At 49.4% G+C, this 9,986-nt stretch overlaps 1 pseudogene; it reads right to left on the bottom strand.

Moving 5' to 3' along the window:
• The window catches only part of LOC105539041, a 22,698-nt pseudogene extending 20,311 nt beyond the window's left edge, over window positions 1–2,387 (bottom strand).
• Window positions 2,388–9,986: the final 7,599 nt, after the last annotated feature.

Below are 9,986 nucleotides of genomic sequence, written 5' to 3' on the forward strand. Positions count from 1 at the left end.
AAAGTGGGTCCACCCAACATGGCGATTCCCACTGTTGTCCTCTTGCCTTTGCCCCTACATGTGCCTGGCAACATGGCCGCCCCTACATATCCCCGTGTGTGTAGAACTTCATGGCGCCCTGTATTTGCATATTAAAAGCCCAGGGTGGGAGGGCCAGTTTTTTTCGAGGGCTACATGAATGACATGCCTGGTCAAACCAGTCCCCTGAGGCCTATGCAAATCAGACACCATCTCCTCCAGCCTCCTCATATACCTGGCTGATTTCTGCGGCACTTGGGATCTTCTTCTCTCTCGGCTTTGGAGCCCCCCTGCCATCTCTGTACAGGGGAGCTTCTTCCTTCTGTCTCCTCCTTTCTTTCTTGCCTATCAAACTCTCCGCTCCTTAAAACCACTCCATGTGTGTCTGTGTCGTTTTATCTAATTTGACTCAAGACGAAGAGCCTTGGTGTTCATCCACTCATCAGAGCCGTGTCACTAATCCTATTTCTCTGCTCATGTGGTCACCATATATTCACTGAGCATTGCTTAGTGATAGACTTTTATAGAGAACAAGAGAGAGAGAGAGAGAACTCCTCCTTACACCTCAAAGCTTAGCACAAACTTCACCTCTATTTACTGGCTTCCTGGGTTCCTTTTTCCCCACTCTGGGAGTTGGGTTCTGCCTTATTCCGTATGGGATTTGCACCCAGTGCTCAGTGGAAGACAGGCTGGATACCCCCCAACCCACCCATACCGACTGCACCTTGAGGATCATGCCTGCCTTGTGTGTCATCATAACCCAGTGCCTACAACACAGCCTGGTACTTAGTAGGTGCTCAGTAAATATTTACTGGTGAGTAAAAGTTCTTACTCATTTCTCTATCTCTAGGAACGAGTCCATCGTCAGGCTCAGTAAATATCTGGAGAATAAATGAGCAAAGGGGGATCTTCAGATATGGAGAGAAAAAGAGAGTAGGGCAGGGGAGAGGGAGGGGAGAAGCAGGCCGGGAGGCCAGGAAGGAAAAGGACTAGGGGTGGACGAGTCGGCTGGAGCTGCCAAAGCAGAGTACTACACACTAGGCGGCTTAAATAATAGAAATTCACTCCTCACAGTTCTAGATCATCAGGGCAGCTTTCTTCTGAGACCTCTCTTGGCTGTAGGAGGCTGTCTTCTCCCTGGGTCCCCACATGGTCTCCCTCCTGTGCGTGTCTGTGTTTTAATGTCTTCTAATAAGGATACCAGGCACATTGGTTAAGGTCCACTCTCATTACCTCACTCTATCTTAATTATCCCTTTGAAGGCGCTATCTTCAAATACAGTCACATTCCGAGGTACTAGGGTTTAGGGCTTCAACATATGAACTTTGACGGGGACAAAATTTAGCTGTAACTGGGCCCAAGGCCCCTTCTGTTACTATGATGGGGGTGGAAACTGGACCAAAAAACTCTAAGCGAGGAAGGGATGTTGACTTTTAGGCTGCATGGCTGGGGGCAGTGATGGTGGTATCTTCCTCCTCTGGTTCCTCCCTCCTCTGCTTCCTCCTCTGCTTCCTCCTTCAGTCTTTGACACTGGACAGTCACGCTGAGCTCGTTTCTGATCTTGCCAGCAGGGGGAGCCAGAGCTCGTAGCACTGGCCCCAATGCAGGAAGCCAGACCTGCTGGGGCAAGCCAGGGGCTTCCCACCCCGTCACTGGCACAAACCCAGGACCACAGTTCAGAGGCAGCAGAGTGGCACAAGCAGCCCTGTCCTGAATGTCTAGAGTCCTGGGTTGGAGGGGACTCGGTGGGTGCAGCGGGTGTCCTGGGGCTTGTCACTTGTCAGCTCTGGGCACTCCCCATCTGTGGAACGGAGAGGCTCTGCCCCCTGCTCCCTAACTTCCTTCCAGTTAGCATTCTGCAAGGGGGCTGCCAAGCTAGCACATCTGGACGTAATCTCCAGCTGTCATAGAGGAATAAAAATAGCAGCATGACAGACGATGACAACTTGTTTGGATGCATCCCCTGTCTTTTTTGTGCATGCCAATTTCTTTTCTCCCAAGTTAGGGAAAGATTCCTTGATACAATCAGGATTATCTGATAATGCTTAATGAAGGGCCTCCTGGCGCCTCGGCCACGGATTACTTTAAGCTCTTGCTAACCCGCTGAAAGGATGATAGAAATCGGCACAGGTACAAACCCACCCCCTCTTCGTGCAGGGCCGTCAGAGCAGGGGGTGTGAGGACTTGTTCCAGCAGCCAGCAGAGCCAGCAGGCCTGCTGCTATGGCCTGGTATGGTGAGGCAGATGTTCAAAAAGAGAAGGGAGCTGAGTTCCTGCTGCTCACTCACTCACCCAGTGAGACAGGCACTGTCAGAAAGAGTACTGGGTGTCCCATTCCGGCTCTGGGTCCCATCCCGGTTCAGTCCCATTCCAGAACTGACCGTGTGCTGGGGAATAAGCCACTCCTCTAAACAGAGCCTCCTCTGGAAAATGAGGGAGTAGGTTTTCTCCTGCAGGTCAGTGTTGTTTGACTGGCTGCCTGAAGGTCACGCTGAGAAGGGTTTGGAGGCTACATGGGACTCTTCAAAGAATGGCTGTGCTCAATTGGGGATGTCTGCCCTGGCCAAGACTGGGAGGGTGGCCATGAACATGCCACTCGACCTCTCTGGACTGTATGAACTCTAAGGCTCATGCCAACACTGATATCTTATTAAATCTTACGGATATTCATCCTATGATCAAAACAGCCATAATATTCTCCTTACTGTGGTTTCTTGCCAAGTCCTTCAAATCATCTTTTCCTATCAAAGGTGGCGAATGTATGTAGTGGACACTCTTGCGTGCTACCCAGCTCTCCCCTTTAGGATTGGGGTTCTCTCTTCTTTCCCCCAGCTGCCAGGATTGCGGGCTGCTGATGGCTCATGATCCCTTTCCTGGAATTGCACTGGGTTGAAGGGAGTGGCTTTGTCTTAGGTCCTGCTTGCCCCCTTCCCCAAGGGGATATCTGTATCCAGTGACTGGTCTATTTAGGAATACAATGTAGGAAAACTTTCTCCCAAGTTTGGACAGTTAAGTCTGTCCCAGCTCTATAGCAACTAGAAATTCCACACTGCACAATTTCACAGCACCAAGGACTAGGGCTGGAAGGGACTGCAGGAGGTTATGTCATCTGTTCCCTGCCCTCTGATTCGATGGTGGGAAGGTGGTGACTTAGGCGAGAAGGAACAGTGGCATGTATTGACCAGCTGCCATAGCTTCCCATAAGCAAAGTCTCTTCCCTTGGTAGAACCGAGTTTCTGTTTATTACATCATTAATTGCATCTCAGCTCATCTCTTCCCTTACCCTTTCCCCAATCCTGTATCTTTCACTCTCTTATAAATGGTATTTCTGAAAGGGTTCCCCAAGGAACTGCCTACACGCACTTCTCCACCTCAGGGTCAGTTTCTAGTGAGCCCAATCCGAGAAGCAAGCTGATTCTTGCGTGTCAATGACCTGGGTCACCTGGGTTTCCAGCCTTCTTGTTCACAGACCTATGAGAGAAGCTGATCAACTGGCTGCACAGCCAGCCAAGGGAAGAGACCTTGCTTAGGAGAAGCCACGACAGCTGGTCAGCAGACGCTGCAGCTCCTTTTCAGCAAAATTACCTAAGTTACAACCTTCCCACCATCTAATCAGAGGACAGGAGACAGATAACGTATCCTCCTGCAGTCCCTTCCAATCCTAGTCCTTGGCGCTGTGAAATTGTGCAGTATGGGGTTGTGCACTGCAGTGCAAAGGCTGGAGACCCAGGTTCTGATTGCTGCTCTGTTACTAACTTGTATGACCAGCGGCAAGTCACTCCATCTGTCTGAGAAAATGGAAAACCGAAGAGACCAGTTGGATATTTGGCTTGAAAACTCGCCTGCACCCCCTCCACAATTGCTTCCCCCCAGTTCCCCATCGCTTGTTCTTACTTAATCTTACTTCATTTACTTCATTGCCCAGTGTGTAGAGGAGATTGTGGGGGAGCTGCTCTGCTCCACGAGGGATGGCTGGCATGGAATCTGACCTACTTGTCCCATGCACTCCTGCACTCCTGCCTGAAGATACCCCAAAAGGCCCTCTGAGGAGCAAGCTTTAAAGATTATTGACCAGGCCGGGTGTGGTGGCTCACGCCTGTAATCTCAGCACTTTGGGAGGCCAAGGTGGGTGGATCATCTGAGGTCAGGGGATCGAGACCAGCCTGGCCAACATGGCGAAACCCTGTCTCTACTAAAAATACAAAAATTAGCCAGGCGATTCTCCAGGCTGAGGCAGGGGAATCGCTTGAACCCGTGGGGTGCCGTGGGGAGGCTGCAGTGAGCCGAGATTGTGCCACTTCAGCCTGTGTGAAAGAGTGAAACTCTGTCTCAAAAACAAACAAAAAGATTATTGACGAGAGGGTCTCCAAGTCCCTCCAGTATGTCTTCCTGTATTAGCTTCCTATGACCCTCACAACTTGGTGGTTTAAAACAACAGAAATTTATTTTTTCATAGCTTTGCAGGCCAGAGTCGGAAATCAAGGTGCCAGCAGGGTTGTGCTCCCTCCAGAGGCTCTGGAGAGGCAGGATTCTGTGCCTCTCTCTTAGTTTCTGGTGGCTGCTGGCAGTCCTTGATGCTTCTGAGCTTGTGGCCGCAATATTTCAATCTCCGCCTCCATCTTCACATTGTCTTCTCTTCTGTGTGTCTGTCTGAAATCTTTATATTTAGGGCCCACCAGGATAATCCAGGTTAAGCTCCTCTTCTCAAAATCCTCTACTTAATAACAGCTCCAAAACCCCCGTTTTCAAATAAGGTGCATCTACAAATTCCAGAGATTTGGTATCTTCTGGGGGCCATTTTTCAGCCTGCCACACCTAATAGGGATGGAGTGAGTCATTCTTGGGAGGCCAAGCTGCTGGCGGGAGACGTGGCCTATCGTCAGGGCTTCCCAGGCCAATCCAGCATGACAGCCGGGGGCAGTCTGGGTGGAGGTCAGCTGTGTGGTCAGAGTGGGTCTTGTCTTCCTTCCCTGCCTTCGTCCCTCTCCCTGCTTCTCCTGCACCCTCTGAAAAAGAGCTATGTTGTGCATCCCTCAATTTTCCTAAAATGGGATTCCAAAGACAAAATGGTCCGGAGACAGTTCTGGTTGGGAGAAGCCCAGTCTGGGCCACCATTCACCTGCCAGTCATGGTCACTTGCAAGTCTGTCCCCAAAGCTCAGCTCCCTTTTTGACACGTGTTATGAATTAAGCTCATTTCTGGATCATGGCCCTTCTGGGGAATTAATGGAACATAAAGAAACCTCTTTCTAAAGTTTCAACACTTTTCATAAATCAATAGTCTAGTCAAAAGTCAATGTTCTTTTTTGGCATTAACTTTTATATTGGTCAGAGTTTGGTCAGAAAAACAGGAACCTCTCTGCGTTCCAGGCTTGAAGGTTGCAGGGGCTTATGGGACTGCCGGAAGCAGGAACTGACAGAATGGCTGGAAGATCTGGGGTGTCAGAGGTTAGAGGAGTTGCTGCCAAAATTCAGGGACACTGACATGGCCAGGAACCTGAGCCGGAAGTATTGAAGCTGGTGGTTCTCACAAGCCTGCAGGAAGCTGCTGCAATGCTCGATGATCTCTAGAAGCTCCTTCCAACTGCTTTGGTTGGAAGCAGCAAAACCAGTGGTTCCCAAGCAGCTACTCTTTGAAAAAGATGGCTTCTCCTTCACTTCCACCTTTCAAATCTTGTGCCAGTTCCTCTCAGTGACAGACTCAAACCCAGAACCACATGGGCAAAGAGATGCTGGAAAATGTGATTTGTAGGTTCCTAACTGGAGAGAGTGGGGGATGCTGAGCTGGAAACACACAATCCAGTGTGGTTTTCAAATGATTTTGTGTTTTCCAAAACCTGCCTCTCCCTTTTCTTTCTTTGAAAAGAGGACCCCAGTAGCCAGGGTGTGGGTAAGTAGCCCCACAAACTTTTGAGGACAAGGATCTATTTATACTTAAGTGACGTGGAAGAAAGGGCATTTGTTGTGACTTAAGGGGTGCTCAGAAGTGGAGGCTGTTTGTAGGGCAGGGCAGCAGCCTGGTGTTGGGAAAAAGCATGAGCTCCATACCAGCTTGGGCCATTATCCGGCTCAGCCCCTTGACTGTGCCCACTTCAGTTTCCTTTCTTCAAAAGCTGGCACCTAATAACCAGCCTCACAAGTTGTTATGAGTATTTAATGAAATAATGGCATGTGCATGCTAGGATGTTTATTGCAGCATTATTCACACAGGAAATAACCTAAATGTCCATCAAAAGGGGAATGACTAAATAAAGGATAGAAATCCATGCTATGGAACAGTGTACAGCAGGTAAAAGGCTGAGGCAACCCTATAGTACTAACCTGGAAAGATTTCCAAGACATCTAAGTGGGTGAAGAAACCTATTTGCACAATACTAATGACAGAAAAGCAACCTGAATGGTTGATGCTTAAGTAGCTCTTTTATTGCTCTGTGTACATGCATATATGTGTGTGTGTGTGTGTGTGTGTGTGTGTATGTATATGTATATGTATGTGTGCATGCCAGGCAATGCCCCTGATTGTGTGGGTCTCACAACAACTCCAGGAGTAGGGTGCTATTATTATCCCCACTTTCTAGGAGAGGATACTGAAACACACAGAGGTCAAGTAACCTGCTGAAGCTTAGGCTGCCACTTATATAAAACATGTCCAGGGCAGGGCGCAGTGGCTCACGCCTGTAATCCCAGCACTTTGGGAGGCCAAGGCAGGCAGATCACCTGAGGTCAGGAGTTCAAGACCAGCCTGGCCAACATGGTGAAACCCCATCTCTACAAAAATTAGCCGGGTTTGATGGTGCACGCCTATAATCCCAGCTACTCGGGAGGCTGAGGTGGGATAATCGCTTGAACCCAGGAGACAGAGGTTGCAGTGAGCCGAGAACATGCCACTGCACTCTAGCCTGGGTGACAGAGCAAGACTCCATCTCAAAAAAAAAAAAATAAAAAAAATAAAAAATAAAAGGAAAAATATATTCGGTATTATGATCTGCATGCAAAATTGGTACAATTGATACTATTTATGTTAGGAACCCCCCAGAATTTAACATATGTGCTTAAAAGTAAATGCATGAGAAAAGACAGGATGATGTTGGCTAAATGGTCACAGTGGTTCCTGGGGGAGAGTTTGCGGGGAGGTTACAGTGATCAAAGTCACTTACAGACTTATCCATAATATTTTACATTTTTTACTAGAAGGCTGTTGTATTATTGGTATAATTTAATGCCACCTTAAAAACATTTAAAGTGTGAGATGAAGGGTGTCGGAATGTGGCACCCAGCAGGAGCCCGAGGTCAGTGCGTTCTTCCTCATCCATCTTCCCTTCTGCCAGGTGGGTGCCTAGGAAGGGCAAGTGGAGCTGAGATGGATGTAGGGGTCTGCATGGCTCCCACCACTCATCTGCGTGTTTGAGCATCATGCTGGCTGGACATCATTTTCCTCAGGAAGTTCCAAGGAAGCAAAAGGCCTCCTCAAGCCCACTGAACTAGCACAGCGGGCCAAGCCCTGAACAAACTGCCAGCAAAGAAGGCGTGCGCATACCCCAGGTGTCTCCAATTTTCCTGGTGACCTCTCACAGCTGAGTTATTTAACCTCCTCCAACCTGATGGCTCCATCTGCAAATCAGTGAGAAAACCATCTCCACCTTCTTGGAAGGGGAGGTCACCTCTGAGAAGAGCTGGAAAAGCTTTTGCCAGGCACTACCCAGGAGTAACCACCAGGCGAGTGCAGGTGGGAGAGTCTGCTGGGCCGAGAAGGTCGCATCACCTAGGATTGGGGCAGGAGGCATCTAGGGAGGACAGCAGACATAAACCTGTTCCGTGACTGTTTCTCCTGGTAACACCCCCCTCCACAGCGGGGGCGTGAGATCCAGCCTGGACCTGTCAGAATGCTTTGTCCTCAGACAGGTATGTTAGGAGACCTGGAGCATGCTGGGGCCGCATGCTCGTCACACAGGGAAAGCTCATCTGTGGTAAGAGAAGATAAAGGTGATGGCAAAGAGACACAAAGATGTGTTTCAGCCCCTGAGTTGGCCTCTCTTGAGGGGATGCCCCTTCACCCCTTCCTCTATCATCATGATTCCGTTGGAAGAGCCATAAATCCCTCCACCTTTGTTTCTGCTTAGTTTCCTTCACCGTCAATGTCATTATTATTAGGTACTTAGATCAAACCCACCTCCTCATTTGACACAGGGGAAACTGAGGCCCAGAGAAGGGGGCTGACTGTCCCATGATTCACAGCCAGACCTGGGGCTAGACCCCAAGGACATCTGCTCATGGAATCAACCAGGCTGGCTGGCTCTGTGTGTGTCCATGGACAAGAGGAGCCCTTTCCTGGGGGGTGCTGGAACGGCCACTCGTCCATGTCCCAGCAGGGCGCACCACTCTGGAAGAAGCGACCAGCGCACTGCAGCTGGGGAGTTGTCAGACTGAGAAATTTTCTTTATTTTCTTCTGTTTCTCTTCCACTGATCGCCTCTGTGATCTCTCGGTGTCATCTGCTTGTCCTCCTCACAGCCCACAGCCCCGTGTGTGGACCTCCCATTTGGCTCTTGTCATCGTCCACCTTGGATTAGACTTATACAGGAACACGGTTTGCCCTCTCCCTCACTGCTGAGCATCTCTCCCCCTCATATTTCTCATATATACACCCCATTCTGCTATTACCATGTCTCACCTTGACTACTCCGACGGGTTCCATATTATATAAAATAACACTCATCAGCTGTGGTAACAGTCGCCAACCTCAGTGGCTTAACACAGTAAAAGTTAATTTCTCACTCATGTAACAAGTTGGTGAGGGTTGGGCAGCTCTCTTAGGCTTCCCTCCTCCAAGTGGTGACTCAGGGATCCAAGCCCCTTTCATCCATCACTAGACCATCTTGGAGTCCTTCTCTTCCAATTGTGTGCATGAGGGGAAGGCAGGCCAGGTACCCTACTGCCTTTCCTTGAAGGTGACTTACATACTTCCCACTCCATTGCATTGCCCTGAATCAATCACATGGCCAGCCAGCTACAAGGACGACTGGAAAATACAGGGGGATTCCCGCATAAAATACGGAGGAGTGATAACAAATTCTACATGTCTTTCTAACTGGACTTCAGTCTCACACAAACCTTTTAGATAGGATAGTCGGGGCTGGAGTTTTGGTACTGCAATTGACTAATTTAAATGTCTTCCACCTGTGGTAGGCCCTGTAACGAAATAATAGCCAGATGGGAAACATATAGAACTTTTAATAGCTAGGCAAATACCTGACAAATGAGCCCCAAACTTCCATCCTAAATATAGGATTTTCTGGTAAGCCATGTGGGAGGAGAGGTTCAGGTCCCATTTGTCTCCTCTGCAGCTTGAGCAGTCTTCCATCCTGTCACCGAATCAGTCGTGTGTAGAAGGCCCTAGAGCCTGCTTTGGTGGTAGTGATGTTGAGAGATGGGAACTTTCCTAGAAGGCATAATGAGAAGGAGGAGATCCTCCTTTGCATGGGCCCAGGTGATGACAGAAGGCTGATTCTTGGGACCTGCCTTTAAGGCACAGTTGCTCTGTCTGGTAGTGACTTAGGCCTGGGAAAGAGGGGTCCTGTGTTTTAAAAGGTCTTATTTGCTGTCCTCCAGCTGTGTCCCTTCTCTCAGGGAACATGGATAGCCAGAGCTGTGCTCTCTTTCCTTCTAGATCATGCTCTGGGTACTCAGAACCCTGGAATTTTCTAGCCAAAGGGCCTCAAGGCAACTTCTGGTACCTGGAGGCCTCTTTCCTGTCCTTTTTCTTTACAAGGTGGACCCCACTGTTGGTGGGTACACTCCCAGCTCAGAGGGTACCAGGGGGAAGTTGGTGGGGGGTGTGTGGAGCTTGGATGTGCAGCCAGAAGGTCCACACATGTGCAGGTAGTGACCAGGGAACACAGGATTCAGGACAGAGACACAAGGGGCTGCACGCTGGGGGCTACGCCTCAAACCCTCTCCCCACCATGTTCTA

The sequence above is a fragment of the Mandrillus leucophaeus genome, unplaced genomic scaffold (genome assembly GCF_000951045.1).
Source record: "Mandrillus leucophaeus isolate KB7577 unplaced genomic scaffold, Mleu.le_1.0 Scaffold2, whole genome shotgun sequence".
Taxonomy (NCBI): Eukaryota; Metazoa; Chordata; class Mammalia; order Primates; family Cercopithecidae; genus Mandrillus; species Mandrillus leucophaeus.